This window comes from Rhodnius prolixus, unplaced genomic scaffold (genome assembly GCF_049639745.1).
Source record: "Rhodnius prolixus isolate KJV_2025 unplaced genomic scaffold, Rpr scaffold_4, whole genome shotgun sequence".
In the NCBI taxonomy this organism is placed as follows: Eukaryota; Metazoa; Arthropoda; class Insecta; order Hemiptera; family Reduviidae; genus Rhodnius; species Rhodnius prolixus.
The window spans coordinates 15,868,041-15,883,000 of NW_027411614.1; the positions used below are offsets into that span (position 1 = coordinate 15,868,041).

At 34.1% G+C, this 14,960-nt stretch overlaps 1 long non-coding RNA gene across 3 annotated transcripts in view; it reads left to right on the top strand.

Annotated features, from left to right (window-relative positions):
* The window catches only part of LOC141455778 (uncharacterized), a 119,790-nt gene that overhangs the window by 316 nt on the left and 104,514 nt on the right, over window positions 1-14,960 (top strand). The gene's annotated exons all lie outside the window — the stretch shown is intronic.

Genomic DNA, 14,960 nt, shown 5'->3' on the forward strand with positions numbered 1-14,960 from the left:
TGCATATAACATTTAATCATTTAGTTATTACTATCAAATTAATGTTGATGCTACGTTTTGACAACGTTCAGTGTTGGTTAATTCTTTAATTTCGAATTCCACAAAAAGTATTTAAATTTATTTCTAAACTTTTTTATGTATTTTTATCTCTTTAATCGACGATAAAGTCTAGAATATCGCTTTTGTTTCCCCAAATGTTTTTTTTGGGGGAATTGATATCTAGACCATTTTAATGTATTCTTTAATCTTTTCTTATTAATCGACTATTATTCCAAATTAGCCTTTTTGTTTCCCCAAATTGCTTTTTCGAATTAATTTCTATTCCTTTTTTATGTATTGTGTATTACATATTACCTTTTTATTCAACTAATTTCAAAATTAACATTCTTTGTTTCTCCAAAGTATTTTTCAAAATAGTTTGATCCAATATATTTTTCCCCATATTGTTATGGAATGTATTCTTTAATTGTATCTTTTTAATACACATTCCTAAATACATTTATGTAGATCATGAATGATTTTTTTTTTTTTTAACCAGTTACAAGATTAATTGATGCTTCTAAGTCGATGATGGTTTTGTTAATGAATGAGTTATCATCTTTTGTTCTTTTGTTAATGACATTGTGTCGTATGCAGCTAACATCGTTATACTAGGTTTAGTTCTGTCCATAGAGTAGTAATTGAAGAGTGTAGACTTATTACTCTTTGCGGCAGGCATTGTTGAGAATTGTCGTCGAGTACTGTAAATGTCATTGAATCTTACCCAGAAAGTTAGGTTTTGTAAAACAGATCGTATGATTTGAATAATATAATTAAGAGTGTAAGTCTACCTAATTTTGTGAAGCAGTCCAGCGTGTCCAAATTGTCAAATATATCACCTAAATCAAGAAATATAGCTGCTGTGTACTTTCTGTTCTCTACTTTATGTACGATATGTTCAGTTACTCGCTTAACTTGATGTTATTGATAAATGCTTTGACCTGAAACCAAATTGTTGAGACGGTATTTTATGTAGTAGTTAGTGTGTAAATTTTTCGGACCGTAATTATTTAAATTAATACATAAATATCCAATTTTGGAGTTGCAAGTGATTGTAGTCAGGAACATTTTGTGTTGGTCACACTACGAGGGTCGTTTGAAAAGTCCGTGCAAAGTCAGAGAGATAGCACCACTGGCGCGTATCGAGGTTATGTTTAGTTAGTAGCATCTCTTGGAAGAACACACACCAAGTTTCAGCCAGATCGGTCTATTTCTTTGTGTTTGGCATTCGTTTGAATCGAGGAAGTCGAGTGATTTTCAAAAAATGGACGAAAAAGAATTTCGTGTGTTGATTAAACACTACTATATGAAAGGCAAAACGCCTCAGGAGACTAAAGAGAAGCTTGATAAACATTATGGTGACTGCACCTTCGATTAGAACAGTTTATAAGTGGTTTCAAAATTTTCGGAGTGGCCATATGGGCACAAGTGACGCTGAACGTTCTAGACGCCCTGTTGAGGTTACTACTCCAGAAATCATTGATAAAATCCATGATATGGTGATGGATGACAGAAGAGTGAAGGTGCGTGAGATTGCTAGTGCTGTGGGCATCTCGAATGAACGGGTACATAATATTTTGCATCAACATTTGGACATGATAAAGCTATTCGCAAGATGGGTGCCGCGATTGCTCACGCTTGACCAAAAACGAAATCGTGTGAAGTGTTGCAAGGACGGTTTGCAGCTGTTCCAGAAGAATCCGCATGACTTTAAGCGTCGTTTCGTCACTGTGGATGAAACATGGATACATCACTACACTCCTGAGACCAAAGAACAATCTAAACCAGTGATGGGCAAAGTACGGCCTGCGGGCCAACTCCGGCCCGCGAAAGTATTTAATCCGGCCCGCCGAGGGTCCATCGACATGGATAGTATATGGCCCGCTATAATTACGTTTTGACGGTCGAGAAGTATAAAGTAGATTCTACTTAGTAGAATAATAGATGCATAACCTATAGGTGAAGCTAAACTAGCCGCGTAGTTACACAAGTGTGTAATGCTGTAATGTTTTTATAATATTATGATTAAAAGCTTTAACACAAAATGCATTTTTTCTATAATTCTGGCCCTCCTCTAGAATTTCTTAAACTTTGTGGCCCCCCATTAAAAAAGTTTGCCCACCACTGATCTAAACAATGGGTTACCAAGGGGGAATCTGCGCCAAAAAAGGCGAAGACCGTTCCTTCGGCCGGAAAGATTATGGCGACTGTCTTTTGGGATTCGCAAGGAATAATCCTCATCGACTATCTGGAAAAGGGTAAAACTATTACAGGTGCATATTATTCATCGTTATTGGACCGTTTGAAAACCGAGCTGCAAGAGAAACGCCCACGATTGGCCCACAAAATAGTCCTTTTCCATCACGAAAACGCACCAGCTCACACCTCAGCAGTTGTGGTCGCAAAATTAATGGAAATAGGGTTCCAACTCGTTTCACACCCTCCCTATTCTCCAGACTTGGCTCCCTCGGACTACTATTTGTTCCCCAATATGAAGAAATGGCTGGCGGGAAAAAGATTTTATTCAAACGAGGAGGTGATTGCAGAAACGAATGGCTATTTTTCAGACTTGGACAAATCCTATTATTCGGAAGGGATCAACAAACTAGAGCAGCGTTGGACGAAGTGTATAAGCCTAAAAGGAGACTATGTTGAAAAATAAAAAAGGTTTACCCCAAAAAATTAAGTAGTTTTTATTTTTGCACGGACTTTTCAAACGACCCTCGTACTCTAAAGTTTTCGATTTTTTTTACTTTGTCTCACCCTTCCTATGTGGAAGTATTACAATCCAGCAAATTTCCGATACGCCGGAAATAAATAATTTCGGGTCCTTGAACATGACGGAAGTAGTTAATGAAAAGTAAATGCAGTAAAATTACTTAAATTATATCTATGAAGTGTTAATGAAATGATGGATATTTGCTAATTTGTGTACCTTTTGTCGTTGATCTGATGCTTAACTTTTTAAACTGTAAGTTTTTGTTAAAGAAATTTTTGTGTATGAAATATATTATATATTGCAAGTAGTTGAATTAAAAAGTACTACGACTTATGAGGTTTGTAGTCTCGCAATATTTAAGAAACAAGTTGGTGCTCATCTAAGCGTAGCATCTGCTCCAGGCTATTTGACTTGATCCTATCTAGTATATATTTAAAGCGAACAGTAGCGCTATACTGAAGTGCTGATATTTATATATACATTAGTTATTAGCTATTGAAACAATTACATTTATATATTAGTTATTACCTAGTGTAAAATTAAAACAAATGATCTGTAATCGTTGGTTTTCAAGTAATTACTGTTTAAATGGTAACTGAGATTTTGCATTCAATATTTTTATTAGCGTATTCAATTAATTTTTAATTATACGTAAACATTGGGTTGAACAGTTTTTTACCCACTCATCAGACGATTGTTATATTTTCTTTATTTTATTTTTTTATTTCTCTGCAGTAATTTGACTTTCCAACTTCTAAAATAGATTTTTCCATTTAATTCAATGTTTTGAAGTTTGTAAATTCTTGAAATTAGTCTACGTAGATTAGGCTTTGTGCTGCAAAAGAGAAATATGAGAGTGCAGGGTCTCGAGTTAGCCTCTTCACTTCTTGTACTAGACTAGTTTGAGTTATTCTTTAAAGCTTATGGTTAAACTATGTAGTTTCACTGATTAGGCAGTGATATAGGCGAACATTAGTTGAATTACCTGCAGCTACAATGTAATGTAATTTAAATAACAAATCTATCCAGATTTTTCATTGGTATTTTATCGAATTCGGCACTGAAGTTAATTTCACGAATTTCAAAGAAATTCTACGTCCTCTTACGTATTATATTTCGCACCTAGTATCCATTATCATCTCAAATCTTTCTACCAGTTATTTTTGGTATCTTTCTACTAAAAGTGTACCATTTAGAGGCTGGTGTATCTCAGGATGGTACTCTTAGGTCTACTGTCTTCACTTGATACATTCTCGGACCTTCCAACTCATCACAACACAATAACCTTCATTAATGCAGAAGATATAGTCTGTGTCCTTCCTCACTCTGACCCAATACAATTCTCTTGCACCTTGGAAAAACTAAAATAAAGATAAATTTTCTTAAATGCCAGTATACAGTCATTACCTTTTGACCTACAACTTATCTTTGAGTTCACCTAAATCAGACTACACTTCCTTGCGTCAACACTGTCAAAAATACCTAGGATTTTACATTGACTAATGACTAACATGGGATTCGCACACAAGATTAAAAAGACTATATCCAAAAAAATGATTCCACGCAAAAATAGCGTGACAACTTGATAGACGTTCAAAACAAAGTCTAATGTACAACAATAAAAACGGATATACAACTAGATTCAGAACTAATTTGGACTTAAAGACTTGAAGTAAGGAGTTAGATGAAGCATTCTAGTTCTATAGTCTATAATTATTGCAATTCGAAATTCTGCGCCGAACAACTAAAGCTCTACACTATGTTTCCTAAAGAACAATCCATAATAACCTTATAATACAATTTATCAAGGAATTACCACCATCTTGCTACCAGTTCATTCTCACCTCTCTGTTCATCGTAAATCCATTAACATATCACCTTTCATCTCATACTCTGGCTGCACAATGCCCTTGGCGATAGAAGTCAACAAATTACTGCTTGTTTTATGGTGTCCCCACTGGCCAATGGGAGATGATAACTCCTATCAATTTCTCTTATCAACGTACTTCTTCCTGATAATATTCTTATTCTTCAGTTGTAAATTTCAAATTCAGAGTGAACAGCAAAAGCATACAAAAAACTAGCGTAAATTTCAAACACACCGTGATCAGGTATAATTAAACTCCAGTCAGTAATAAATACATATTTATAATACCTCATCACCAAATACAACTGTCCGAAATCTGTCGATGCTAAAACATATATGTAATGCATATATTAAACGAAAAGTGGAGAAAGCGAAAAAATAATGCACATTGTTTTTCATAATTCTTTTTATATTATAAATTCAAATAAATTTAGAGTTATAATTCAGCGCCTGCTACTGAATTTGAGTTGAATTATTGGAACGATTTACATTAGAGCACGGAGTTAATCAAAATGGCTTCTCAAATAAACTGTTTATTATTCAATGGCCAAACTAATTTTGTCGTTTAATCTTTATTATTTGGGAAATTTATTATAAATATAAAAAGCTATGACTGAACCAAGTGCTTTTTAAGATATTTCAAAAAAGTGGAGTTAATGGATTTGTACAGTGAACGGCTCATATAAAAATTTATAAATCAAAGAGAGAGAGACACGCAATAGTGTTACGAAATATCGTTGTATCTGGGAAGCGCGCGAAGAGAACAATCTGGCAATAGCTTGAACCAGATTAGTAGCTGGGAATTGGCCACTTAACACCAGTAGTGGTACCAGAAATAATTATTGAATATTCATTGGGCAGTCTCAAATTGGATGATTGGTCCAGTTTTACTTTTTCATCTCAACGTTATAATTATTTAATTTCAAAATATCTTTTGCTTTTTATCAGATAAAAGTTTAGATTTTGGGTGGGCATTTTTATGTCAATGTGATAAATCGAAGTTTTATTAAAATATACAATTCAAAGTGAATTTGATTTATTGTTGTGCCTTTTCCCTGCTTTTGTAACGATTAACAGGTTGCCTTAATTTGTACGTACATTTAATTTTAGGCTAACATTTAATTTAATACATTTAATAATTTTATTTTTTTATTATTAATTCTGTTACATTTCAAATTTGCTTCTCTCAAATTTTATTTTTGTAATAACTTTATTGAAATTTAAAATATCAATTAGAATTTCTGTTGCAAGAAACTGTTTTTCCGATTGACCTCAATATTGGTTAATAATGTTCTCTCGTTCACATAGGGCATAGTCATCTGTACAAGGAGGGGCTTATTAGCTCGGAACCGTTGTGCAGATTTTGTCAGGATGAGGAGGACACGGCCTCTCACTGGCTGGTCGATTGCGTTGCAATCGAGTGGTTTCGCTATGAAACTTTCGGATCTTTGAGACCAAAGGAAATAGTAGCGCAAAAAGAACTAGTAGGAGAAGTCCTCCACCTCTTTAGCAGGGGAGATTTCGTCTACTAGATCCAATGGGGAAGGCACAATAAGTCTCTTTTGGCTGCGGTGCCATGGGGCCTAGGTCCCACCCCGATAATCTAATCTAATCTAACTTCTTTATCTCATCCTCCGTCAACCTTCAGCACTGATTCCAAATACTTGAAAGATTTCCCTTGTTTAAATTGCTCTTCTTATATCTGTAAATTATCATCATCTCCGCCGCCTATAATAAGGTTCTTGTTCCAATTTAATTTTATTCCCCAATTTGTGTATAATCTTTTAGTTTTATACATCATAAGCCCCAGATCTTCTTTATGTTAGCGATTACAAGTGACGGTCCGCGAACAAATATTTGGAGAGATGTTCATTTCAAATTGGACACTCTTCTGACCATATTTTCTAAACTATCTTTTCTTTCAAATAGATATAAATAAATAATTTCTACTAAAATCTAATGGAACTACGCCTGTCTTATAATTACAAATATTTTTCTTGTGCATCATTCGTATTATTGCGCTCTTCAAAATGGAAGTAATGACCTCATTTGACTAAGAATTTAAACAAAAGGAAAGCCCTGCGTACAGTTTAGCGATCAGATCATTGTACGTATCTAAATATGGTCAGATTAGTAATTTCCTGTATTTGCTGTAGATATATCTGCGCAAGTGTACGGATTGTTATAAATAATAGTTACGTAAATTATTACGGTAAGAAAATGTTAAAATTATAATTTGTTTTTGCTGAAATTAAAATCACTATCTTCTCAATGGTGATTAGGTCAAGAACATGGATAAATAATAATTCAATTAAATCTGTGCATTTGATAAATATTAATTAAAAATTGTGTGTACTTAATTTAATTATTAGAAATAATGAGTCATCAGTCAGGAATAGTTTTTACACACATTTCTGAAAAATTGAAACATTTAAATAGATTTACTTCCTTAAAAAAAAGTAAGAAATTAAATCTTTGGCTTTATTTTCGATTCCTGTTGAACTATCTAGGTCGAATGACAACTGTTCCCAGGTCTTGATAAGTGTACTGACACTATAATCACCTTACACCGCCATTGCTTTATCATAGCATTAGGTAGGAAATGAGCGAATAACAAAGTATCTCCCAAAAAATGTAAATTTATATTGGAAAACACGTATCTCATTTATGCTGACGTTGTACTTAGGTCATGGTTGGTCAATGGGTGCAGAGGAATCGTTGTCAATGCTCCTAAGATCATGCTTCTGCCCTTCTAAGCCTTTTTGTCTTTCTGCAGCAAAGAATGTAGCGTCTCCGTTGACTGTATCCTGTGTAAAGAGGATCTGATTGGTTTCTGAGAATAGTTCTGCCATCTTCCTTTGCCTTCGCAAAAATCTTATTATATATTTTAATAACAGATGATATTCCGTTTTTTTTTTTTTTTTTAAAACTATTTTGAGGAGGGTATGTCCACGTCTAGTTCTACACTTCATTTCTATTAACTCTCATTGTCAGAGAGGAGAACAAGAAGCCACTGCCTTTTAAGACGTCCTAAAGTGGAAATGCCATGGAGGGAAGGTGTGCATGCACCAGTAGATTGTTGTCATATTTTTTTCAGCTTATTGTCAGTTTCAATTTTTCTTTCATTTTTAACTCAAATTTAAAGGCATTGGCTTAGTTTGAGTCACTTCAGCTGCAGCGTCCTGCTCCTTGGCGCATTATTAAGGAGAGTTTGCTGCAGAAAAAGTAATATAATTAATTTGAATAACTAATGAATAATAAATCAGATTTCACTTTCTTTTGCCGACTCTGTCAAATATCTAGAACTTTACATTGACAAACCACTGACGTAGTGGAATTTGCAAACAAGACCTATAGAAACACTTGCTGAAGAGACTACTTGTCAGACGATCAAAACTAACCCTAAACTAAAAATGTATGTATTAAAAACTAAATTCTAAATTCGAAACATGCGGATCAGCAAAGCATTCCAATATCTACCGTCTTTTATACCTATCATCACCTACGGTTCAGTGGTGTGGTGGAGGAAGACTGAACAACAGACGGCAATTAAGGCTCTAGCAAGGGTGCAGAGACTGGCCTGTCTGATGATCACGGGGGCCTTTAGTAGCACCCCTACTGCGGCGCTGGAGGTACTTCTGGGGTTGGCTCCGCTTCAATATGTTATTCAGGCGGAGGCAAGGGCCAGTGCGTACAGAATGGCGAGCAATGGGCAATGGAGGCGTATAAGTTCCTGCATTGGCCATATGATTATTTCAGATAAGGTCGACCCTGGGCCGGTTATTGACATGGCAGGGGAGAGTATCTGTCCTAAATACAGTTTCGAGACTCCTTTTCAGGTGTGTATTAAACCGAGGACTGAATGGAGGGTAAACTGGACGGATCAGTACCGGAAGAGAGGCATTTGGTTTACCGATGGCTCCAAGATGGACTATCGGACTGGGTCTGGAGTGTATGGGGTTAAACCCGAGGTACTCATTGAGAGATCTCTTGGGAGATACGCCACAGTCTTCCAGGCCGAGGTTTTTGCTATTAAAATATGCGCTGAGGAAAACCTGCGGATGGAACCTAGAAATAGGGAGATTCGCATCTTTTCGGACAGCCAGGCTACACTGAAGGCTCTCGTATCCTTCAGAATCACCTCTTCCCTGGTCTGGGAATGCAGGAAGGCCCTAGAACTACTGGCGCGGCACAACAAAGTTCGGTTGGAATGGGTGCCGGGTCATGTGGGTATTGAAGGGAATGAAAAAGCTGATTATCTGGCCAGGAATGGGGCTAACACTCCTTTCATCGGTCCAGAGCCTGTCCTGGGGATCACCAGGGGTTCGGTTCGCGCGGCTCTCAGAGATTGGATCTGGAGGGAGCACGAAAAGAACTGGGTGATGTGTCCTGGGGTTAAACACAACAAGACCTTGATGCCTTGGCTGTGTAAGCAAAGATCCAAAGAGACCCTGTGTTTGGGCAGAAATCAGATTACTCTGATTACAGGCCTATTCACGGGGCACGGTAGGTTCAAGAAGCATCTGCGCAAGGTGGGGCTTATCAGCTCGGAGCCGTTGTGCAGATTATGTCAGGAAGAGGAGGAAACGGCCTCTCACCTGTTGTTCGATTGCATTGCAATCGAACGTTTGCTCTATGAAACCTTTGGAACGTTGAGGCCGAAGGAGATAGTAGCGCAAAAAGAACTAGTAGGGAAAGTCCTTGACCTCTTTAGGAGGGGAGGGTTCGCCTACTAGAACTAAGAAGGGACTGGCACAATAAGTCTTCTGTGGCTGCGGTGCCTTGGGGCATAGGTCCCGTCCCATCTACTATCTTAATCTCTTAATCTTACCGTCTTTAATTATTACAAACCCAAAATTCTTCGTCTAATATCTAACGTACGAAATTACGTCCCGATCTGCCCCATCCATAATGTTCTAACATACTCGTACCATTAATCAAAGCACTTAATATCACAAAAAGGTTCATTCTAATTTCTCTGGTCATCCAAACCTACAAATCCATCGACTCTTATATCACTTTTACATTCTTATTCGACGTTTAAAGCGACCATTTCCTTGGCGATGGAGGTCCAGTAATTAAATGTTACTTTTGGAGAGTCGCCATAGGGTTCCTAAAATATCTCTGTTAACTGATTTACTTGTGACAGGACTTAATGTATCTGCAGTTATAAATTTTAAATGCATTTTAAAGCTAAAAATTTTAGAATTATATTAACAAAAAAATCTGTATTTATTAATGTTCACATTTTCAATTAATATTTAGGACTTAAATAGTGAGGAATCGGTCAAAAATAACAAAGAAAAACTCCGTATTTCCGTAGTCTTTTATTTTTGACCGATTCCACGCTATTTGAATCTTAAATATAATATATTTTAAGTCGCTATTAGCTAATACAAATTATGAATAAAGTTTTATGAGAAGGGCCAAAAGTGTATAGTGCCTTTCCAATCTAGATAGTGATATAAAAGATGGTTGATATATAGATATATTATACATACATAATGTTCATGCTAAATATTAAATAATAGAATGTATGTAAAAGTGACGCGCTTATGCATGCAACCAACATTCCTGCGTGACTATGAACCAGCCGAGGATACCTTCTCAATAAGGAAACGTTGGCCAAACCAATTTCCCTTCAACGGTAATCCTTCCCATAACAATAACTGACCCTATGACCCTATAACCCGATCGCGTCTTTTATTTACCCGGCCTATTTCTTTGAATTTTAAACTTTTTATGAATAATAACCTTTCTAATTAACTTGAGTTTATTATTATTTTTTTAATATCTATAAAGAAGCTAAAAGCTATTAAAATTAATTACTTCATTTGCGTGAGAATTATTGTAATCAGAAAATTAAATATTTTTTTTTTTTTTTTGGCATTGGCTTCCGCCATACAGCTAGCATCGTCTAGGTGCTTATCACTAGAATATCACTCACTCTCCATTCTTACCTACAAATACATTCGCTTCACACATTCATCATTCTACTATATACTGCTATTTACATAAACTACAGCTTATGGATGGAGCAGCACTCTGTGCTCCTGCCATCCTTATAGCTTAACCAAAATTAAAATCACGTAATCCTTCTCTAAGCATTTTCTTCCATTCATTCTAATTCGGCTATAGCTTTTAAATACATTCATATTTCATTGCTAGCTCTGCTATCGACTTAAGCACATAAATGTTGGTGGAGAATATAATGTCTTCGTAGCGAAATGGTGCATCTAAATACCTGTATATATCGTCAAACATTCGTTTCCTTTCTACCACATAACGTGGACATATCATTATTACATGTTTGAAATCCTCCTCCTCATTGCAATCTACGCAAAGAGGAGAGGACCTTTTGTTGATCCTGTGTAGATACGATCCGCACACCACGTGGTTCGCTCTCAGCCTGCTTATTGTCGTAACAACCCATTTATTAGTGACAGTTCCCTTAAACCATGGTTGTCTAGGTAACTGATCTGCCATAGTTTTATAGAATCTACCTTTATCACCATTATTGTAATCTGTCTGCCATTTTTGTAGTGCTGCTTTTGCAATTATACCCTTGATATCGGTGTGTGGTAATTTATAATTAGCCATTTCCCCACTATTGTTGGCTTCCTTTGCAAGTGTATCAACAATTTCATTCTCTTTTATACCACAATGACCCCTTACCCACAAAAAATTAATGCAGACTCCCTTCTCTTTAAAAATGGCAATAGTTTCTACAATCTCTGCGATAATGTGATTCATTCCTGTAGACTGGTTGTGTATATGTGATAATTTACACAACGCACTCTGGCTGTCACTAATAATGGTATATTTTTTCTCCGACAACGAATAAATATATTTTAAAGCCGTTAAAATAGCAATTAGCTCCGCTGTATAGATGGACGCCTCATCTTCTAATTTAATTATCGTAAAATAGTTCCGAACCGGATCATACACAGCACTTCCGACTTTATTATTGATTTTGGACCCATCTGTAAATAAACGATATGAGCCCGGATAATGGGAAGAAATGTAATCTTCGAAGGCCGCGGTTCTCATCTTTTCCGGTACCTTTATCAAGTCGAAGGTTTCTTACTTTTAATAAACTTGCAGGATAAATTGGTCTGATGGATCAAAAAACATGCTTTTATAATCTAAATTATAAATTTTGTTCAGTCAAAATTCTTTTCCAAAATGTCTGCGGTTTTTGGTATTTTATTGGACTTCAACCTTCACTCAATGTTGTGTTTAATTGATTTTAAAAATTCCTTGAATAATCTTTTCCTTAGTTTAACAAATCTATTTTTTTAAACCTCTTTTTTTTTACAATCTTTTATTTACGATAGTTACAATCAACGCATTATTGCGTTATAATCAACAAAATCAACAAGGATAATATAGAATATCCACAACACAATCAAGATTGGAGAAATTACCCTGTGATTCATTCCAATAACATTTCAGTTCTATTAACTGTCATTGTCAGATAGGTGAACAAGAGGTCACTGTCGTTTAAGAATTCTAAAAGTATAATCTGGAAATGTCCTGGAGGTAAGGTGTGTACCAGGAGATTGTAAGTTAAGATAGAATTTTCCGTAATGGGTTAGAGAGCAACTTGCAGGACGCAAGGCATGTTTCAAGTCTTTGTGAATGGTTTGAATGGTAACATTGTACCTTGAGGTTTAGATCCTCAAGAAGTTTGAGATTAATTCGATTTGTTAAGCACAGAGGGACTTTAATACATTTATATTCGAGGCCCGAAGAATGGTATCTGTCATAATAGAGAAATACAGTAATCACTATTTAAGTATTGATGTGAACGCTGCAATTAACTCACGGTACAGTCTACTCTATAGATCTATCAGTACCCTGGGTTTGGGTGAGGATTATCTCAGGTTCCCAACTAGCATCGTCAGGTTGCGAATTATTAGCCAATTGAGACTTTCTTATAAGAATAGAATTTGGTGCTATTTTCGTAATAATTCTTGTGCACAATTTGCAATTGCAATGAATTCGAGACCCTCCATCATGTACTAGATTGTCTGTCCTATATTTGAGCCACTAAGAACACATTATCTCTCTCTGTGTATCCTAAGCATGTAGAGATAGAGAGAGCTTGCTATCCATAGCTGATAGCGATCAATTAGACAATTTATTTTTATTTACTGTAAATATGTTTAAATTGAGGTCCTTCATTTTGAATGAATAGTTTATGTATGATTAGTGTTTTTCATTTTTTATCTTTTTAATTATTTTTGACTGTAGTCATATTGATTTAATATTCTTTTTTATTTTTTAAGAAGTGGGATTATTCTTTTCATTTTAATTTGAATTCATATTTATTGTATGGTCTTTTTTACTTCTTATTTTCAACAATTTGGTTAAAATAATTGTTTTTGTTGCCTATTTATATTCATTTGTTTTTTTTTAGAAGTTTGTTATTATTATTTTTACTTTTTTGCTGTACTCATTTGTATGGCTTATGCGTCGCAAATAAATAAATAAATAATAATGTAAATAAGTCTTTAGTTGTCCAGAGTGAGTTTTGATCTGTTATCTATTAGTAGTTTTTAAGTTGTCGGAAGCGTTCGTTGAGTTCTGTTCTCTTAAGTCGAGTATAAGGATTCCAAGTAAATCTTTTAGATGTTAACTTGAAAAATCTTGACGATTTCAATTATTACTTTTTTGATTTTCGTTTTTAAATTCTTTATAAACATTTAATGAACGTATTTAATTTTATTTTTTACTTTTTTTAATAAATTAGTTTAACTTAGCATCTGATGATCAGAAAAAATTCAAAATTAGTTCAACTACAGGTAAAAAAAAATATTAGGCTATAAAATCTTAATTGATGACGTTAATGTATGAATTATTACTATAAATATAATAGTAATCCAACATCTGGTACTTTAGAAGTTAGTAACTCTCGTAAAGCATTTCAAATATACTGCCCACATCCCTGAAGATGACCTAGCCCGTCTGTCGAAAGCTCGGCACATTAAAAAATTATGTTTGAAATTAGCAACAACTTTCATTCAAATTGCTCTCATTAATAATGAACAGATAATAATTTGTGAATAAATTAAATTATTTCACTTAATCTTATATAATTAGCTTAATCAATTATGTCTTGAAATATATTATTTATTTAATAAAATATCCAAATTTTTATATATTTATAAAGTAAATAAATATGTGACAGCTGCTAGTTAATTTATACAAAATCAATATTATAAATCAATATACTTTTGTAGAAAAGAGACATTTTAATTTTAACTTAGTATTCATGCAAACCATTTCAGACATATTGATTATATGTTTATCAGATTATTTGGGTGTTGAACTATTGAAATTTTGATTGATTTATATTTAAGTATCATGCTACATGAAGTTTAACATCTTTTAAGTACTAATATAATTTGATTATTTTACCATGATCAGTCATTGGATTAATATGTACTAATTTTATAAACGGACGCCCTATAATAAATCAAAAATGGTTTCGTTATTTTCTTAATAAATGCATAAAAATTATTGAAAAGAATGGAATGCTACCTACCGCATAAAACCTACTTTGCATTTCATTATGTATTAAATATATTATACAGGACACAAAAAAGAGATCTAAACTTTCTTAATATAATCTGCAGAGCTCTAATTCACATATATTCCATAATCCAAATTTAAGAGACATAATTAATAATACTTACCAACATTATATAGTTTGTTAAGCAATGTTGTGAATATAAATTACACTTTAAAGATAAGCCTATCTTTGTTCCTCTCTCAAAACTAGCCGTAAACTATTCTACCTTGTAGAAAATCTATTTAATTAAAGTGTTAATATCTGAGAAATTTTGGCCAATAATTTAATTCTCTTACATTAAGCTGGAATAAGTAGAGGATTTCCTTATCCAGAAATGGCTGTGAAAAAAAGGTTCTATTTTCAGATAAAATATATGAAATTATTGGTTTGCAATAAATCAGTAAATTTTCAAAAACCTGTAGTATTTTCTTACTCAAGAAAATTCAAAATCAACACTTTATTTACAATATCTTCTCAAGAGGAATTTGAGATCAATTTAATTGTATTAATTTTCTTGCAAATATTATTAGTTATTGTTGAAGCAATATAATCAATAGATGAAATATTTTTGATTTTTGGAAAAGTCAAAAATAAATAAAAATAGATTTCATAATAAAAATTTAATGTAATCTTAATACGAAAAAATTTAGTTAAAAAAAAATGACAGATACTTCCGAGTGCAAATAGGATCTTCTTTCTCCCCACTTAAACCTATCGACGCTGGAGTTCCACAGGGCAGCATTCTGGGTCCTATTCTT